Here is a 21221-nt window from a genome sequence, read left to right as displayed (position 1 = left end):
GTAAGCTAAGAGTATAAATGCCTTCTTCAACACTGTTTTTATTGCTTTGATGTGTGCTGATATCTAAACTGTGTAATTGTGTGTAGACATATGGGGAGGGGATTTGTTTCCCGGCCAACTTTATTTTTTTTTTTCACTGATGTCATAGATGGCTATGACTCCAGTTTCTCAAATACTGAATATCTGTAACTACTTCACAGTTAAGGGCATTTATGTAAGTTCAGAAGAAGATGGCCTTTTAAAATACGCAAATGCAGGGTCTATCCTACTGAAGGAGAAAAATCTACTGTATATGGCACAGGGAGAAGTGAAAATGTTATCCCTGCTAATTGTTCAATAATTTAGATGTGTTGTATTTTTTTCTTTTTTCCAGGCAGTAAAATCTAAAAAAAAATCCCTGAAAAACACTGCTTTCACATATTTCTGGTACAGCAAACAAACCTGGTTCTTAGCAATTTTTTGTTTTACAGGAGGCATGCTATTATCTGCCTTTCCTCATCTCTCTTTTCATGCAATAGTGCCTTTGGGAGGCTTCAAGTTTGATTGGCAGGCTGGCATATTTAGGCATGTCTGAAATACAAACTGTGTTTTTTGTTCAGAACCATACAAACTGTGCCATATTTGAAGTAAGTTACTGAAGCTTCATCTGCAAGAACAATGACCTTGAGAAATTAAACTGGAATTTTGCACAATCAAAATTCTCTGGTGGTTTTCTATTTTTTTTTTTTTGTAATAGAAAAGAAAAACTGTCTGTCAAACATAAATGGAAAAGGAATCAAAATGAGGTAATCCTGACCAGAGACTAAGCTTTAGTTTTAAGTTAGCTTTAGTTTTTGCCATTCAGTAAAGAACAAAGGTCTGGGAAACAGCAGTAGAAGTGGTAATTGTAATTGCCCAAATTTAAAATGCTTTTTATTTAGTAACAGTTCAGGAATTTTGGATGACTGAAGGGTGGTGAACAAATTTTTTTTCTCTTTTTGGTCAGGCAAACGAAGTATACTCTGGGCTATACTGTAAGTATATTGGTCTCTAGTTGCAGTGGGAATCCAAAATATAGCAAAAATGTTTCCTTAGTCAAAGGTAATCAAAGAAGAATTCATTTATAATTTTTTAAAGCATGTAAAGATCTATGGTCCCATTCCAACTTCCCAAAAATGTTTGTTCAAATCAAAGCTGTTATACAAAATTTACACTTTAATGGGCTTCAAATTTTTTTTAATATAAGGCAGCTACCATATCCAGAAACATCTGGTATTACAGCCTTCAAAAAAAGGTATTCTTTCCAGGTCACTTAATGGGTGAAGCCAAATGATTTTTTTCTGTGGCAAACTTTCTTTGACTTTTGTGAAATCAGAATAAACATGTACCCAAAAATCTGTCACCAAATCCTGTTCATCTATGGGTATGGATTAATTTTATTTGGGATGCTGAAAGTTTGGTCTGCTTCCAAATTAGTCTCTCTTGACATAAGAGGGATCATGTTCTTGTTACAGTATGCTATAGTGTACATACCAGCTCAGGTATGTAGCTCAAGTCTTGGTATTGCTTGAAAGGATCTCCATTAGTTCTTTCTCTTCTGTTGTTTATTTGCCTTGTATATTCCTCTTTGTTTTGCATTCTGTGTGTTTAATCTGGCCTATTTCACTCTACTATTACGCCCGGTAATGAGTGTTGACTATAAAAAGCAATGGTAGTAAATTATGAGACTCATATTCTTGGAATGAATTTGATCACCAATTATGCTATTTTTGCCTTTGATGTTCTAAAGGAGATGGGAGACATTCAAATGCAGTTCTGGGCATTGTCAATCTTTTCAGTGTTGTTTCAGAGTTAAGGTTAAAAGAGGACTACAGAATTTTGATTAGGATTTTCAATCAAATGTGTAAGTTCAGTGTGTATGGAAAGCACTATGAGGCTATAATTGAATGAAAAATTAATTTCTAAGTTCTGAAAACTAGTTTGTTTACATTACTGGATATTTCAGTAGGAGAGCCAGATGAAATGTTAAAGATCTTGATTTATGTTAAATATCTAATTTTTGTTCCCTAATTTCAAGAGGAATGTTGAGAAATTGGGGAGCACCAAGAAGGGTAGAAAGCCCTTGTTTGGAGCAAACAAGGTGCCAGGAGAAGCTGACAGAACTAGGCTTGCTCACTCTGACAAAGTAACAGCTACTGAGTGACCTATGTCACTTGAGGCGCTTGAGGGTCATTCCAAAAAACGGTGGAGGTGAATTTTTTCCACTGTCGCGAGATCGGCCACAAACTCTGATATGGAGTGTTTGGGTTAGATGTGAGGAGGAACGCTACCAGGAGGCCTGTACAGGCCTGGAACAGACTGCCTGGAGAAGCAGCTGAATTTTACATCTTTGGAGGTCTTGAAGACTCAGCAAGACCAAGCCATGCCTCATCATTTCCAGTGCTGATAAGAGTCCTGCTCTGAGCAGAAGATTGAACTGCATGACTTCCAGAAGTGTCTCTCAGCCACTCCAAAACTTAAAATGATTAGGCTTTTGCTCATCCTTTAGCCCTCTTCTTTTATTACCTCATTCTAAAATGATTGTGGCTCATATGTATGTTTGAAAAAGCAAGCAATGCTGTCAAAAGGCATATCCCACAAACATTAAGGCATTTACAAATGATACTCAGAAAACCCTACTCTTGCTTTTGAGAGAAGATATTGATAAAAAAAATTCCTTTTCACTGACTGTGTTTGAAAATCATCTTACTTTTCATGCTTGATGAAAGCAGACCTGATAAAGAAATGCTTTGGGTTTTTTTCCATAGTACTTAATATCTTGCTTTCTACTCAAAAATGACAAAAAGTATTTTTTCTACCCCAGACAAATGTCAAAGATAAATAATATATTGAGCAGACCGATGGGAACAATATAAAAAAGTATTCATCTTATTTCCATGAATAGCATTCACAATACTGTGATTTAGTTATGGGTTTTTTTACACTCATTTCATGACTTGTGAGTAATTTTTGTATCTTTCCTATTTTTAAGCTGTTGCCTTAAGTCAGTTGCCATGTTCTACTTACCTTTAATTGAAATAGTCAGGTACTACCTCATCATTCAGTTGAATTTTTTAAAATTTGCTTTCCTGTGGATGCAGTCAATAATTTCTGCCTAATTTAGTAACTTCAGTTCCAGGCTGATAATTCTCCTTTACTGTTAATAGTTTCAGCATTCTTATTTTCATGAGGTTTCTTATTTTTTTGTGTTCAGGTGGTATCAAAAGCAGTGCAGATGTCTTACTTTTCTGCTCTGAAAATGGAGGGAAGTTAAGAGCCCCTGTCTTTCATTTTGGGGTGTGGTACTCAACTCCTCAGTGGTTATACCAGACTACTCACATTTAAGCTCTTTATCTCTTCTGTGATGAAGTCTGGTAAAATAAAAAGTTAAAAATAAAACAAACAAAACAAGAAAAAAGGAAAGACTATGAGGACTAAATGTTGAGCTACTCCTGAAAATAGCTATGCTATTTAATCTCTCTCATCTATTGTATTTTCTATAATTTGTGGTCCAAACCTGTTATTTGGTCGTGCCAGAGATGATGTTGTTTCGTGCTCTCTTTGTGATCTTGCTTATTACATGCTTTTGCTGTGTTGTCAAAATGAGCTATTGCAAAGGGAGAAAGCAATGCCTGGAGCTGAACATTGTTTCATAGGAGAAAAATAAAGGTGGGAATGAAGATGGTGTTCACATTATGTGTGTGGAGTGTCATGTTGAAAATATAAATGATAAAGATTGAGCTCTTTGTGTAATACCTTTTATTAAAGATACTTACATTTCATATTAATTGCAGATTTACTGCAGGTAAAAAGATATCTATTTTAATGATAGGCATCATGGGGTGTTCTGTTAATTTCTGACAAAATCATTTTGATATAAAGCACAGATCCTTTCCCAGTTGAAAAGCAAATTCAAAAGGTAGAGCTATCTCAAGCTTACCTTTTCTGTTTTCATAATAAAGAATATTCTTTACTTGGGGTTATATTCTGAATGTGGCAGAACTCTTTCAGGTCAGAGCAGGGTTAGTTGATTTTTTTTTTCATATTCAGGATGATGCTATAGTGGCATTTGAATGTATGTAAGAAAATTCTGATGGCCTAAGGATAGGTCTATTTATGCTGCTACTTATATTAGAGAGTGTGTCAGTAGTGTATATTTACTCTTCACCTTATGTGTTTCTTAGCAAGCGCTTTTTGTTATCTTTCTCAGAGAAAGGACCATCCAAAGTTGCAGGTTCTATAAACAATTCTTCTCAGCAGTCAGACTGAGACTTAAGCAAACAAAAGGTGAATGGATATTGCTTTTCAAATTAGTGCTGCTGTGTAATTAATTGTGCTTAATTAGCAAATCTTTCTTTAAGCATCCACACTGCAATGATGTAATTTGTTTTCCCAGGTAACTGATCACAAAGTATGGAAAGCTCCTTTTAACAAACTCCAAGTAATTGCACATTTCACTGGAAGTGTTTTGATTGAACAGTGGTGATTTATCTGATGACCTTCAATCTGTCTTGGGCCCATCCAGTCCTTCCAGCTGGCTTGCTGTTGCTTTAAGATATGAAATGGGTGTTTGGGCAGCGCACTCCCTGATAAATTAATGTTGTTTCCTGTGCTAGTCAGCTGGAACAGTTTGGAAGTGCATCCACTGGGAAGGCATCCCTCCTTTGCTGCCTGTGCTGAGACTGGTATGTAGAACTAGGAACAGTGTTTACTGTGATGGTGAAGGATCTGCAATCTGACCTGTAGCTGGTGAGGTTCAGCCAGCCTGGATCAAATAAGGTATCCTTTCCACAGAGAGGCAAATATAACCTTGTGATAATATTTTTAGATTTTATATAATTTTATACTGTGACAGCATTCGTGATAGGTGTGCTGTGATATTATGTGATAAAGTTCTCAATTTCCTTTTGAACTGAGTGATATGTGTGGCCTACAAGAGGATTAGTGCCCTCATGTGCTTGACTTCTTTTAGAAGTTGAATTTTCTACACGCCACTGGGCAATAGAGAATTGCAGATCTTAGAGATGAATGTAATTCTTACTATGATGGATGTTGGTATTTCTGAAACTCAAAAACAAGTGTACAAACTGAGATGCCATACATCCAGAATGAACACAAGTTATTTTTCATTGTCCTTGTGGCTTTTGTTTAGAATAGGGAGTTTGAGAAAGATCTGTTACTGGGGAATTCCATTTTGGGTTTTAAATAGACATTGTAGCATTGTGGCCAACATTGGTATTAAAATCAACGATCTTGTCAAATAAGAGAGGAGTTTGGTATTGTTGTTGTTTGTGTTATTTTGGAGTTTTGTTTTGGGGGGTTTTGGTAGTTTTTCTTTTTTGTTGTTTTTGGTTTTTGTGGTTTGTTTTGTTGGTTTGTTTTTTTTTTTTGACAAAAGTACCTGTAACACTGATCTCTACACCTTTATCTGGGCTGCAAAAAATTAAGAAAGAACTTACGGATTTAGAAGGAAAACCCTGTTTACAAGTCAATGTGTGAAATAATTGTGTTGTCCAAAGCTGGGGATTTCACAAGTTTTATAGCAATGGTTATTGTATATCTTTGTTTTGTTTCACAGTAAAGCATGCTGCTACTTCCTTAACCTTATTGTTTTCTATTTCTCAGTCTGTATTTCAAAAAGAAGCAGCATGTTTTCTCTCTGAAATGAAGAATTAAAAGAGATTTCTTGTATGAAACACCTGCACAGTAGGAAGTGAAACAGAACTTTTTAGCTCTCACTATTTTATGGCAAGATTTCTGTTCCCTTTCCTTCCTGTAAACAAAAGGAGTCACTTAGAGAGTGGGAAATAAGCTATTTACAGGACATTTTCTGTATGAAAGGAAGGAAAAGGCCTTTACAGAGATCAGTCTATTGTGTTGGGAATATGGAAAGTTATACGGAGTTAAATTGAGTTTAGTTCTTGGAGAGGAAATACATGGCAAAATACATGTAATCACTTCAGTCTTGACCCTGTAAAGTGCTAGATGCCCCCATTAGTTGCTGAAATCAAAGCAGAAGCTAGGACATGGAGTGCTGTGGTTTGATCCCAAATCTTATGTGTAACCTGTCATCACTGTAAGAACTAGATCAGAGAGAGACTACACTTTAAAGTAAAACTAAGAGCTTGTGCAGTGTGGCTTTTATTTATAAACAAGCACTTTCGATACTTGTACTTTTAGATAGATGTTCAAGTCACTTTTGCACATCTGTTTTCCATCTGTCTCTTTGAAATACAGTTGTCTTTGCTAGACAAGTGTCATAGTTGGATTTTTCATGGAAGTAATGGTTTCCAATGTGCTTGTAGAGTGTGTATATTTTCAAAGTTCTGCTTCACATATGAAATACATTAACTACTATTCTGATGTGAACCAGGTGATCTTATTCTTGCCTGTGTTATAAAATTAATTTCTGTGAATAGCTACTTGATTTTCATTTACCTTCTGTAGCACCAGCAAGAGGCTTTATCACCAGTAAGAATTGCGGATTAGGTATTTAACTCTAAATTCTGCCTGAGCATTATGGAATAATGTAGCTTTCTTGAAACCTTGGGTGTATAAGATGATAGGACTGACAATAGCTTTGCCAATAAAATTGAGCAGGTAGAGAAAAATCTTATTATTAATTGTATCACTTTTATCTGCAGTTCTTGTACTTAAGTCATACTTGAAAATGGAAATTTATTGTAGCAGTTTTTGTCATTTCTTTTGCTCAATATATTAAGTTCAAGATTCCTAATACTTGAATATCATGAATAGGCAATTGTAAGTATGGGCAAGAGGAAAGTAAAGAATTTAACTTAATAGATACTGAACTCCATTTTTGTTTCAAAAGGGGTACTTAAATACAAAAAGCTTTAATAGCAGTGTTAGCTGTTAAAGAAATGATGGGGTTTTTTCTTGCATGGTGGGTTCAGTTCCTCACACAGAAATCCTAATGTCTGGGTGTTTCAGCCTAGGTTGGCAGATAAGGCTGCAGTATGTGCATGTGTGTTTGTAAAAGGCAGCTGAGAGTGGTGTATCTTCTGGCATGTCTTGGTGAAAGGAGAATGTGCCCTGTCTTTGTCCTGGCAGAAGAAAAGAATGATTCCCTTGCTGCCTGTATTTGGGTTTGTGTTCTTCTAGACCAGAATTGTTTGTCTGCTTGTTTGCTTTCTCTCTGTAGTTTTCTAATTCTTTTTTCAAGACAGGGTATTACCGAAAGGGCTACTGGATGAATGAGACTTGGTCTAGGTGTAGAGGAAAGTGTAAGGTTTCTTCTTGGAAGTTTGGTGTATGACACTTCATCGTGCCATAAATCGAGTCTCTCCTGATGGGAGAGGATTTGCTGAAAGTCCTTGCAAGGCGCTTAAAAGATAAAGTGAGACGTCTTCTGTAGTTTCAATGCTTCTAGATAGTTGTTTATTAAGTCTTATCAGAGAAACTGAGCCACTAGCGTGACCCAGGTAAAGCATGGAAGGAGGAAAAGTAGGAGTGAGAGCAATTATCAAAATTTACACAGCCTTTTTAAAAACATTTTAACCAATAGTTACTAAAAACATACATTATTTTTACTTTCTTACCAATTATTCAGTAACACGACTAGGAACTGCAGAATTTTCTATCCAGTCATTCCAAACTACTTTTACTGCAAAATATGGAGTGGTAGGAGAAGTGGAAGAAGGTTTAGAGAACAACAGCAATCCTCCATTTTGGTATTTTTTGCTCTTATCTATATACTATAAGGAGAAGCCTAAAACCTCTAAAATTTTCACCCTGTGACAATCTTACATAGTAGTCTATAACTTAATTCACACCACTGTATTTTCTAGCTGTTGTCTGACTGTTGGTAATTTTTTCCAAGGTTTAAAGCTATACCAGTGGTGTCCAGGGGGGTAAAAACCCTTAAAAACAGGCAGAGAAATATTCTCGGCACTCTGGGTTCCTACAGAGTGTTGAAGGCACAAATGTCGATAGTATCCCACAATCTAGAGCAAATGACTTGACAAGGCATTAGCTAGCCTTCATGGTCCTATGTGGAATTTATTTTTTTCCTTGGATATGCCATCAAAAATACATCTCCTACAATGTAAATCGAGTGCGTCCAGGGTACCTCAGAGTTGCCAGGTAGATTGACTGCATCAGGCTGATATTCTGGACATACTGAACTTCTGTGGAGCTTATCTCTGCAGTGACCATCTGTACAGTGTTTTGGAGCGCTAGGAAGCTGCTTGGAGCAAGGCTTTCCTGATGAGGATGCTGCTTCTTTGCCCATTCTTTCTGGAATCAATTTCTTCTGCATAGCCGAAACTTTTGGGTAGAGAAAGAAAACTTGCCCAAGGAAAATGAGAGATCTTGTACTAATGTTATTCTATCTTTCTGCTTTTCCCACAACAACAAAATAGGAATAGAAAATATTAAAAGATTGGAACATAAATAATACCATATATTCATGCAGAAAAGTAATTTTTTTGTGGCTGAAAATGACGTGCAGTATATGGCAGGCCGCAGTTACGAATGTCTGACTTTTAGCTAAACAGGGCTACTAACAAGGATCGACTTTGCTATGCAGGAATTCTTTCTACCTGCATTTCAGGTATCTTTCGATGTGAACTCTTCTTTGCCTTGTCTTTGGCCAAACTGACTTCCTCAATGACAATTCCTGTAGAAACAAGGTATTAGTTTTCAATTCCAGTGGACATTCAGATAAAGATTAAGAAACCAGCAAATGAAACCCATGTGTTACTTCCTGGAGAATAAAGAAACCCAGAGGTGACTCCATAAGTAGTTAAACATGAGACGTCCAGGACAAACAGATCTGTGATGCACAGCAGTGTTATGATGTCCAATACTACAAATAAGTTTTGAAGCACGTGAAAGAAAATAGGCACCATTATTTCTGTTTTGTAATTTGTTACTTTATGTGAGTTTAAAGCATTACTTGAAATTCTGAGGGATTTTTTTTCCATTTGTAGACCTTCATGAATGTATGGGCAAGATGTTATGAAGAAAACTTTCGAATGCTGGTGAAATAATAAATTATTTTTGAAATATATAACATTATTTTTATTCTAAATTCTTAAATTCTTTTCCTGATTTGGTGTTCTGTATAAGAACTTTGGATTAAAGAAAAAAATTAGTATGTGGGCAAGGCCTAGTGTTTTCCCATTTGGCTGCCTCACACAAGAGCAACATAATCCTCTAAATCCTACTTTACTCTGAGGATCAATTGATTCCACTTTCTGCTCCCATAAGCAGACAATCTAAAAATTGTCTTTGAGACAGATATTTTGAAGCTTGCTCTTCCAGTGATCTGAATATATGATTACTTTTTTTTTGTGAGAAGGACAATGTTAATAATGATAATATTCTCATAAACTTATTTATAGAAACTGGAAGCAGTTTCTTTTGGAAAATGGACCAGATTCCATAGCCATTCTAAAAAAAATTGGCTTTCATTTATGCAGTTGCTTTCTTCTCGTGTTTTTACTTTTGACTTTTAGTACTTACTATGCTTTAGTTTCAGATTTTACTGGAGTGAGCTTTATGTGTGAAATTTGTCTTCATCAGATGTCATTTTTAGGTTAGGAATGAGAAATTTCTGTTTAATATCCTGGGGGATTTTAATTGTGTCTTCTGCTGGCAAACAGATTAGTTATCTAATGATACTGGTCCACACTACTACTGATAGAATTTAGGGCTTTTTTTAGCTCTCCCATGAAAACTGCACTGGTGAATGTGTTTGCTCAAGTTTTAGGTTGTAACTACACCAGGAGTTGGGGTTTTTATGCAACTGTGAGCATACTGGTAAAAGTAGACTAAAGTGATTGCCTATTTTTGACTAGACCTAGAAGGAAGATAGTAGTAAACTGTCCTGCATCCCATCTGCCGGTGTCCATAATACCTAGATATGCAGCTGACGTAGGATTTTCAGGCTTTGTGTTCTTTTCCATTGTATGCACTATTCTGTAAAATACCTATTAGAATTATATTTATCCCTATGGTGGTGATTTAGTACAGGAAATAACATCTGTTCCTGCTGTGTGTGTGTGTTCTTTTTCCTTTCTTTCAGTATGAATATAATATTGTGTATTTTCAAGCTAGATTTTACTATCTGAGATCATGGTAAAACGAATGCCTTTTGAAACTTTGTTAGCTCAGATATAAAATAGCCAAATTGCCTTATTGGTACATGACAGTTTTATGATTTATCTCTCTCTAATGTTGATCAGATAGACCTAGCTAAAATATTTTTATTTTACATATGCTTTTATTTACCTTCATTCAGAAGCAAATGTAAAATTGTCACATGTAAATTTTGTGGTGTTAGATACTTTCTTCACTGTAAGTCATCCCACAGAATCTCAGAGCATGTATCTAAACTTTTTGGATCAACTCCCTACTCTTTTCTCTCAAAACATTTTATGGAACTTCATGACTTTTTCTCATTCTTGTAATTGAAGATATTATTAAGCTACTTGCTTTTTACAATACAGTTCTAAGAATAGCTGTGGACCCTTTATCATGACCTTTGAAGCAGAGCCGTAATGAAACAGTCTGTTGGTTCAGCACGTACTGTCTCATGACCTTTTGCCCTAGCAACGCTTTTTTTCCAGTTATTGCCAGGAGCTTCCATAGATAACACCTTTAACTTCTCTGTTGCAACATATACATATGGCACTATGCTGAATTTTAAAGCTAGTGAGTTGTTCTTGATAATTTATTTGCATGTAGAAATTAGTAGATTTTCATTTTACACAAATGTTTATTTAAGTTTTGGGTTTTTTTTTTTACTTATCCCTTAATACCATAACGGGACATGTTCACCTAAAACCAAAACCAATGAACCTTTCTTATTTGACTTGCAGGTATCTCCATTTTGTTGATATCAGAAAAAGAGTGGCTCAAGTTGACATCCTTTGTGAACTCTTCTAGCCAAAGGTAAATTTCTAACTGGTGGCAAATATGTTTTTACTATGCTTGTAGTACTGCCCTACCTTTTAAATAAAAAGGCAGCTGTGCTGCTGTCTTCCTTAATGTTTGACATCTCACAGACTGTATTTCCTTGAGATACCTAAAGCACCCTAAAAAACCCCTAAGAGAATCATTTAGATGGCTCAGCATACAAGTGAATAACAGAATCATAGAATGGTTTGGGCTGGAAGGGACCTTTAAGATAATCTCATTCCAATCTCCACATTATGGGCAGGGCACCTTCCACTAGCTCCCTTCAACCTGGTCTTTCACAACTTCTCAGGGCAGCCTGTTCCAGTGTTTGACCATCCTCACAGTAAAGAATTTCTTCCTAATATCCTACCAAAACCTGCTCTCTTTCAGTTTGAAGCCATTCCCCCTTGTTCTATGATTGCATGCCCTTGTAAAAGTCCCTCTCTGGCACTCTTGTTGTCCCCTTTGGATACTGGAAGGCTGTTATAAGGTGTCCCCAGAGCCTTCTCTTCTTCAGGCTGAACAAAACCTGTCTTCAGAGGAAGTTCAGCCTTTTTTTTGAAATCTGTAACTTTGCAGATTGCCTCTCATTAATATTAAAGTGTATGGTACAATCAATATTATACAGCTGTTACTATACAGAAGGACTATTGTGTTCCTTAATGCATCAGATAAACCAAAAATAAAATCATGGTTTTGGTGATTTGGAAATTCTTAGCTTGGTTGTCTTCTCGAGAAGAGCTACTATGACCAGAAATAGACACTAGCATAGTGGGATGAAAGAATGTCCTTTGTAAGTGCTAATTTAGCTGCTTGTAGACAATCCCGAGCCTCCAGTCACCAAAAATCATGACATCTACATGTTTTCTGCACCAGGAATCAGGAGTTGCCGTTATCATTCTATGCCTCCTATCTCTACAAACTCCTTGATCTAGTTCAACTGGATTGGTTTTAGTTCTAGGGTATGGCTCAGGCTTAGAAATACTTCGTGTTGGCTGAACACAGTCTGTCATCTAAAGACATTCAGTATAGTAGTTTTCTGTCTCTATCATATTTCTGACACCAGTAAAACTTTCAACTTTCATTTCCAACTACATATTGTTTCAAGGAGGAAAAAGAAGTCTGAAACAAGAATTAAAATATATCTCAAATTGATTATGCGTTCAGAGATTTGTAAGAAGTAAGATAACTACTTTTTGTCAATCTATTCAAAGAACCATAGATTTAGGAGCCTGAATAATTGATCCTCCTTGCCATGTTTGCCATGTGCTTTCATGCAGGAGAAAAATTGCACCTTCTCTCCAGCCACCTGAGCCCCTCAGCCCTCCGTGTGCTACAGCAGTTAAACTAGGTGGATGCTCAATAGATGTGTTGCTGTTTATCAGATTTTAAGTGGCTCCCTTTGCTCACATCAGGTTAATAGTCTTTTTCCCCTTCTCACCTGAGACTCCATTTTTTCAATAAATGGTCAGTTCTGTAATACAAAATAAGATCACCACACTCCTGTGTTACTGAGCCTGATGAAGCTCTGCTTTATTAATGGCAGTGTAGAACATAACTCTGAAAATCTTATCTACTACTTTTCTTATAAACAATGTGTTTTGTTTTGGAAATAGACTGAGAGGACAATATTGTAGCATATTTTGCATTATGTGTTGTCAATAATATCTTCATTTGAATAATGCTACTGTAGTAAAAGAGAACTTTACACTAGTACTTCTAGTCTAGAATTGTGTGCTAACCACTTCTAGTATTGCATTTGCTTTATCTTTTGGCTGTACAGTTGGCCAATGCATAGCAGATGTTAAAAGAGATCTGGAAGAAGCTATTTTGGTTCCTAAAGGCAGGGAGCCAAAAAAATATCTGTGCTATGTTATGTTTCTCTGCACTGTGCTACACCAAGTCTGTAGTTCTGGAAAGATTTATTGATTTATTTGGATCTTTCCATTTAGCTTACTGGAGCTTGGAAAGAAGTAGGACTCACTCACCTCTTCAAACGCTATATCACTCTAAATTATAAAGAGATAACAGTAAGAAGCACAAGTTGACTACTTGTGAAAGCATTAGTGAGGTCCTCCAAAATAGAAGTCAAAGTAAAATAGCATGCGTGTTAATAAAATGGAAGAGCTTACTAATGTGCATTTTGGGGTAGCTGTTTTGGAGAGGGAATAGGAGGGAAAAAAGAGGGAGTATTGGCAGGTTGGGTAGGATAGTTAGGATCAAGAACTGTAGAGTGATAAGTCTTAGAAGAAAAAGAGGCAGCTAATTAAAAAAAATATGGGAGAAGCTAGTATTCAACTTTCTTTCCCTAGCCCTCAGCAAAAGTAGGACGTATTTTCTCTTTGAGGAAGAGGCTGATGTGCCACTGGTGTTTACTAAACAGATGTAAGAACAACAAATGCCTTAATAATCAAACAAAAAGAATTGAAAGAAAGTTGTTGGGAGGGAGGGGTTAAAGGCTGCATTCCATCCTGATTCCTTAATTAATGTAACCTAATTTATTTCAGTAAAATGATTTGTGTATTATTGTTTTATACAAAGTAAAGGATTACAGTAAATTATCTTAATTGAAATCCTTTGTTTCTGGCTCATGCAGAAAAAGACTTCTATAAAATATTTGAAATAATTAAGAATTAATGCAAATACTTTTGAAGACAAACTGCAGAATGGGTCAAAAATATCCTATGAGTTTGTTTCTGGTTAGTGCTGCAACTGTGCAGGATGAGTGAGAAACTTGGAAAAAAGAGTTATGCATTTGTGAAGGAGAGACTTCTCAGAAAATTGGAGAAACAGAGCATGGAACAACATGGCTAAATGAGAAATCAAAAAAGTTCAAGAATTTGAAAATGGTTCAGGGAGAGCTAAAATCATTCTGGAATTAAAGCTGGTGAAGAATGTGAAGGGTAACAAAAAGCCTGTTGGAAGTACATAAGGAGTAGAAGGAATGCTAGGGAAAACGTGAGCCCACTGATAGTGGGGTAGGGGATCTGGTGACAACAGATCCCGAAAAGCCTGAAGTGTTCAACACAGTTTTCACTTCAGCCCTCACTGGTAAGACCGCCCTTCCAGAATCCCAGACAGTGTGGAGCAAGGAAGACTTACCCTCAGTGGAGGGTGAATAAATTAAGGGATATTTAAACAAACTGTGCATAAAGCAGTCCATGGGACTTGATAGAATGCACCCATGAATACTGATGGAGCTGACTGATGTAAGTGTGAGGGCACTCTTGATTTTCTTCAAAAGGTCATGTGGAGAGGTTCCTGAGGACTGGAAAAAAATCTGTGTCCAAGGAGAGTCTGGGGAAGTACAGATAAAGAAACCTTGCTTGTCCCTGTGAAGGTGATAGAGCAAGTGATCCTGGAAGGTATTTCCAGATACATGGAGGACAAGAATATGACTGGGAGTAGTGAGCATGAATTTAGGCGTGGTAAGTCCTGCTTAACCCATCTGATACTCTTCTATGATGAAATGTCTGGCTTGGTGGATGAAAGGAGATGGCCTTGATAGATGAACAGTGAGATAGACTGAAAGATGGCTCAGCTGCCAGGCTTAGAGGGTTGTGATCAGCAGCACTAGCTCCAGTGGCTCGCCAGTGGTATACCATAGGGACCAATACTAGGTTCAACACTGTCTAATGTGTTTGTTCAGTGACCCTGTTTCTGGGGCTGAGCACACCCTCAGCAAGTTTCCTGATGATACAAAACCAGGAGGAGTGTTTGATATCCCAGGCGGTTGGGGTGCCGTCCAGAGGGACCTCAACAAGATGAAGATTGGGCAGACGACAACATTCCTAGTTTTAAAAAGGACAATGCCAGTTCCTGCAGCTGAGGAGAAATGACCCCAAAAACCAGCATGTACTGGAGGTCAGCCACCTGCAAAGAGCACTGCAGAAAAAGACCTGGAGATTTGGGAGGACAGCAAGCTGAGCATGAGCCAGCAAAGTGTCCTTGTGGCAGCACTGGCAAGGCCACACCTGGAAAGCTGTGTGCAGTTCTGGGTTTCCCAGTACAAGAGAGATAAGGACATATTGGAGAGCATCCAGTGTAGGTCACAAAGAAGGTTAAGGGATTGGAGCATTTTTCATACAGTGAGATGCTCAGTGAGCTGGAACTATTTGGCCTAGAGAAGGCTCAGGAGGATCTCATCAGTGTATAAATTCTTGAAGGGAGGGTGAAAAGTGGATGGAGCCAGGCTCTTTTCATTGGTGCCCAGTGAGAGGACAAGAGGCCATGAGTGTAATTTGAAATACACAGAATTCCATCTGAACATGAGAAAAGGCTTCTACTATGAGGATGGTTGGGGTCTGGAACCATCTCACAGGAGAGGTTGTGGATTCTCCATCTTTGAAGATATTTAAAACCTGACTGGACATAGCCATGAGCAGCTAATCTATCTGAACCAGTCTGAGCAGGGGAGTTGGGGTGGAAAATCTCCAGTGGTCCCTTCCAATCTCAAAGACTCTGTGATTCTGAGAACATAGGAAATGGGAAGAAATTGATGTATGTTTTGCAAGCAGGAAAAAAGCTTGAACGTATTGATAAATTTCATTAATTAAAAGACTAAGTCAAGGTCACCTGCAGCTCTTTCTTAATCAAGTTGTCGAGAAAATGCTCAGGTCGTTCATTCCTTGGTTAGTGACCTTAGGTAGCAGGGCAATAGACATCAGAATATTTTTCAGGCTCAGTTAATCAGGAGGGGAAAAGATTTAATGAGGTTTTAGAAGCATTTTTCATGGTCAAAACTGATTGTCTAAAAAAATCTATGAGAGCTTTGAATATTGTGAAACTTATTATGCTGTAATATTTTCTATCCTGTCTATCCAAGGTCTAAATTTTTGTATTCAATAATCAAACTCAGTAAATTTGAGTCAAATTCAGTAAAAATTGTACTCAAATTCAGTAAATTTGAGTCTTAAAATATTGATAATATGATACAGATGACCTCTTGCTATATTTGATCTTCTCTTGGGTAGCCTGTCACATCCACTCCTATCTAAAAAATGCAGACAGCTTAAAATAATCTCTTGCAGGCTGACCTGGTCTGGTTATTAACCCAAAACACTCTGAGCCCTGTCTGTTTGCAGAGTTGAGGGAGGAGGAGGGGGCAAGAGGCGAGGAAGCATCTAGTTTCAAAAATAGAAACCTCACAAGTACTCTAATTATCTTTTATGGTCCTCTAAAAAGCTATTCATTTGCTGTGAATATCATTCAAATACTTTGTAGTTCTTAGCTGTTAGGGCTTTTTTTTTTTTGCAAATTTTCTTTTGTTTTGCCATCTCACTCCTGTCATTTAGCCTAGTAACCTGGTTTGCTGCCTTGTCAAATTCTTCCCTGTGAATGGAGTGTGTACTCTCTCTTGTATGGCAGCCTGTGAAGAGAGGGAAGGAGGAATACAAACTTTTCCCAGGTCCTCCACTTCATCTAGTGTCTGCTTGTATAACAGGTTTTCTGTTTTATCTTACTGCAAGTATGGGAAAGTGAAATAGATGGGAAGAAATCATACTTTAAAAATAAATAAAAAGAAAAATTTTTTTCCTGAAATTTCTTGAGGTTTTTTGGTCATATTTAAGACCAGGGATGTTAACTGCTTTGAACAGCTTCAGGAAGGGTGGGGCTATATGCCATCAAATGCTGAAGATCAAAGTCAACTGCAGCAGCAAAGTTTTCTCAAAAATATAAACTAAATTTGTAAACATTTTTTGAAGTGGTTATTTCTAAGGGGGATGGGAACACATATTTCCAGTTCATGTACGGTTTGTTAAGCATATACACTAACTCCTTAGAAGAAAAGAGAAGTTGAGACATTTCTGTATGTGACATCCTTCCTTTTGTCATTTGCCTCTTGGAGATTATAGAAAAGTCATCTTTGTTATTGTTAATGATGATAACAGCTAATTATGTTGAGGTGACTGACAGATTAGATAGACTATTTCTACTTTGCTTTTTTTTATTTTTCAGTTGGCTCCAAATCACCATCCACAGACATTTACTTAATTTCCCTTACTTAGGGATGGATGTTATTGCTTATCCTGTTCAGAAACCAGAAAGAAAGAATGTGACTTTGATTTTTGGCTCTATTTTTATCTTTCCCTAAAGTGGGATTATTTTTTTTTTTTTTTTAAGAAGAGAATGTTTAGAAATTTCTTCCTGCATAATTTTGGAATTTAGAATACACCTGTAAATTGATTTCTTTGGGGTTTTTTTTTGCCTGTTTTGTTCTCTTTGGCAAGCCTTCTTTTTAGAATTTTGAAGGTTGGAGTGGGCTGCAGGTTTAAGTCAAAACTATTTTCTAAGTACAGATAAACTGAGGGTATAGTCCAGCCCTTTTGCTTTACATATGCTAATTATTAGATAACATTTGGCAGTTGGTAGCTTTGTCTAAGCAGGAGGAAGAGTGTGGATTATATGACAGCTGAATGCATTTCAACTAACTTTGTCTCTAGGGCAGCTGGAATTTACAGTACTTTTAGATTTAGTAAGGTAAACTAAGGTTCTCTCTTACTTTGCATTTGATACAGTTTGGCTTAGAAACAGTGTTCTTCAACTAGAAAAAAATAATTGAAATACTTTGTTTTTCTCAACTGAGTTAGTGTTTGCAAACATGATAGATTTCAAATTAATGTAGTATGGTATTACTGGATGAAGTAGGAAGGAAATTTGCTCTATCATAGGATTATTACCACTATCAGGAGTTGTTGGAATGACATTTTGTGTAGCCAAAAAGTTAAAATGGAGTTTATTTTTTAATTGATTTTTTTGGGGGGTTTTAGCAGAGTATCTCTTTAAAGAAGTAATTGTAAAAATATAAAAATTGACAAACTGCATACTGAAATTATATTGTAGTTGACAAGTGTGTTTAATGAAGATGATTTTTGCCTTGAACCTCCATGTTTGTATTCCTGTTGCCCTTGTATTTTTTTGGTGTTAAGTTCACACAGGAAACTAAAATAGAGTTCTCCATTGTTTTAGGTGTGTGTGTGTACTATGAGGTTGTGTGCATAGCTTCTAGAACTGTGTTCTAAAGCAATTGTTTCATTGTTGAAAGCTTCGGGTTTCTTGGTCTCTAATCTCTTTTCTTTGTGAATATCAAGGTGAAGTGGGTGATGTAGTCTTAATGCTCCGCTCCTCTGGCTGATTTGAAATTATTTTGGGTTTTTTTTTTTTCATCTTTTACTGTAGTGCTGCGTGAAAAAATCTTGACTAAACTGGGTTGCATTATTTATATGTTTGTTTATTTGTTTGTTTAGCTTTCTTTTGAGATAAAAATCAGTTTCTCATACTAACCCCTCAGTGCTGGCCATAAGATCAATGGATGGGTGATGAGGTGGAGAGGAGGTTTTCCCCACCTTCTTCCAGCTCTGTGCCTCAAATATTAACATACAGCTTAGGTTTTCTAACTGACAGATTTAGTTTTTTAAATTACTCTTATTGACTTCTAAGTGTTAGCTGGGACTGGAATATACTTCCTGTCTCCTTTCAATCCTTGATAAGCATGCTGATTTGCATGCAAACAGCAACCCCCGTTTCTTAGATTCAGTTGTTACCACCCTGATGCTCTGTCCTTTTTACATGGTGTGTTTCCTTAAGTATTCAGCCCAGAAACTGCCCAACTATGTTTCGTATGCTGGTCAGTGAAGATTTTACTAAAATCCCTTTTTTACTTGTCTTCTCTAGGTAGCAGAAGCAGAGCTTAGTACAGTGTAAACAGATGTTTCTCTATTTATGTTTAAATTATGGAATGTTGTCAAATTATCTTGTCTCATAGCACTGGAAAGACACAGGCTCTGGAAAAAAGGCCTTAGTGGTATCCCATACCTTCTGTGAAGGCTGTCTGTATAATGGATTGGGGGTGAGTGGTTGGGGGTTTTTTAAGCACTTTTAGTTTGTGTCACCTTATAAAAACTGTCTTTACAAAACCAGGACAGAGGCGTCCACATGTATTCTATGGATGAATCTCTGTAGTGTATCATTCATACTTGCTTTATTCTGTAACATGCTACCTTCTTTATTCGACTGTTATGAAATCTGCTCATTAATTGAATCAGAAGACATCTGGTTTTGATACTGATTCATGTTTAAAAAAATCTTTCATTTGATCATATATGTGGTCTGTCAAGTGGTATTCATTCCGTCTCTGGAAGCAAAGATTTCCAGTAAAGTGCGTCCTACATGTCCATTGCCCAGACTCAGGATCTGCTTCTGTTGTCTTGTCTGTAATTATTAGATGTTGATTATAGCTAGAGCTGTGAAGATTTTTTGGTTTTCCTATTTCGTGAATAATTTAGTTTCTAAGTGTTCCTGTATTTGGTGAGGGTGGAGGATGCAAACTTTTGTCTAGATGCCTTCCCACTTCATACTAGCCAGTTGCTCCATAGTTTCAGTATTTCACTGGCACATAGATTGCTGAGGTTCCATTTAGTAGATATTTTTGCACTAAGATTTAATTTACTTTCCTATGTTAAATAGAGATGTTAGAGCTTATTTCTTGTGGGAATCTAGATGATATTGCAACAAAACAGGAATGCATAGTTAAAAATGTTACTTAGAAGGCAAGCTGTATACTGAACAGACTGTACTCATGTTTAATTAATAAAATAACCTTTTTTCTAAAAATGAAAGTCAAATGCCCCTCCCCCCCAAAAAAGCAAACCAACCAACCCACAAACAAAAAGACCCAACACAAAACCTGACCCAAACAGTAACAAAACGAATCAAACTCAAATTTGTATCCTTCTCTGAGTATTTCAGGCTAGGGAGATGCTGACTGTGTTGTACTGTGTAGCAATATTGGATAATTTTTTCTGTATTTGTAACTTCGTTCAACAGTTTCCACAAAGCTGCTTTTCTCCAGTGGACTCAGAATTTTTATGTTAATGTGTACTCTTTCCCCAGTTACTTCACACTGTCTCTGGGGTTCTGTGGAGTTCAATGGAAATAATGCCTGTCTTGTTTAGCTTAAGCACAGTATGCTACTATAGTAGTTTCACCCAACTTTTTTTTTATGTGCAAAGCAGTTTGCATCATGCATTGAATCCTTTCTCATTCGAATGTGGAGAGTTATTGTGTGTGTAGGAACAATTAATTGTACATCAGCAAATTGAATTCAATTTTTGTGTGTTTAATAACGTGCTTTTTTCTAACTTCGTTACAAATGTTGCTGATATCTGCTCGAAAAACTAGATTTATTAAAATTTATTTAAAATTAAGAGATTCAGCAAATGCTCCCTAGAGTTATAACTTGTTTGAGAACCAAATGTAAAAAGAACTCTTACATTAAGATGCCTTCTCCAGCCTCTGGAGTAGGGGGAAACACAGTGATGAAGGATGAGGAAAAAGCTGAGGTACTTAATGCCTTCTTTGCCTCACTCTTTAATAGCAAGACCAGTTGTTCTTCGGGTACCCTGAAGAACAGAGAGAAGCTTGAAGACATAGATGGGGAGCAGCATGAAGCCCCTGTAATCCAAGGGAAAATGGTCACACAGTTTTCAAGGAGGATGTGGCAAAATAATCTGCCATTTTCATTTTAGCTTCAAGATGAGTTCTGGCATTAATGAAATACTTCAGTCAAGAGCAGGTATTTGTTATTCTTGATACAAGTGTTTTGGGGTTGTTTTTCCTCGTACATGTTCCCTTTGTTTGAGTTATTTCATGGCTTTGATATGTATCTTTGAAGTTTCTAAGTAGCAGCCTGTGTTTAAACTCAAATATTAACACCTTCAAGTAGCTTTAACGAGTTTATGAGGGTATTTAATTATTAGCTTTTTTTAAAGCAAAGGTTATACATTTGTTATATTTCTTCTAAGAATAATAGCTGAAAAATGAAAAAGACTATTAAAAAATAATTCTAGTTTTAAAAAGTATTATATAGTACCACAAAGGCTACTATGTATTCTGTCTCCCTTTTTATCATCTTGTCTTAGTTTATCAATACTAAAATAATTTGTGATCTTTAGGATCTTATTTGTTTACTTATTTTTGTAATTGACAGGGTTGATGACAGAGTATTCTCTGAAGGGTTTTGTTCATTGGAATCTTCTCTAGGCTATTGTTTGAGCTAGATAATTTGCTGACTTTAAGAACATATTGAAGTACATATTTGTTTTGCCTTGGTTTTGACAGGAGGTGGAGGAATGGATTATCACCTAAGAGTAACACATGGTATTAACTGTTGAGCGTAGGTACAGACCCTTCTTATTCAGAGGAAAAGAAGCATCTAAATAGTCATAGAGCACAGTGAACATTTAAAGAGAAATCCCATAGCTTTCCTAGTCTCCTGGGAA

The 21221-nt window shown here is 36.6% G+C and overlaps 1 protein-coding gene across 6 annotated transcripts in view; it reads left to right on the top strand.

The window, feature by feature from the left end:
• Positions 1–21221, top strand: part of SIPA1L2 (signal induced proliferation associated 1 like 2) — a 126330-nt gene that overhangs the window by 16542 nt on the left and 88567 nt on the right. For all 6 annotated transcript variants that reach the window (XM_039568700.1, XM_039568696.1, XM_039568699.1 and 3 more), the window contains exon 2: positions 10863–10935. The gene's annotated coding sequence lies outside the window, so the exon portion shown is untranslated. The remainder of the gene's footprint in view (positions 1–10862; positions 10936–21221) is intronic.

The sequence above is a fragment of the Corvus cornix genome, chromosome 3 (assembly GCF_000738735.6).
Source record: "Corvus cornix cornix isolate S_Up_H32 chromosome 3, ASM73873v5, whole genome shotgun sequence".
Taxonomy (NCBI): domain Eukaryota; kingdom Metazoa; phylum Chordata; class Aves; order Passeriformes; family Corvidae; genus Corvus; species Corvus cornix.
The sequence above is the reverse complement of the archived record's forward strand: the minus strand, read 5'-3'. Positions and strand labels throughout refer to the sequence as shown.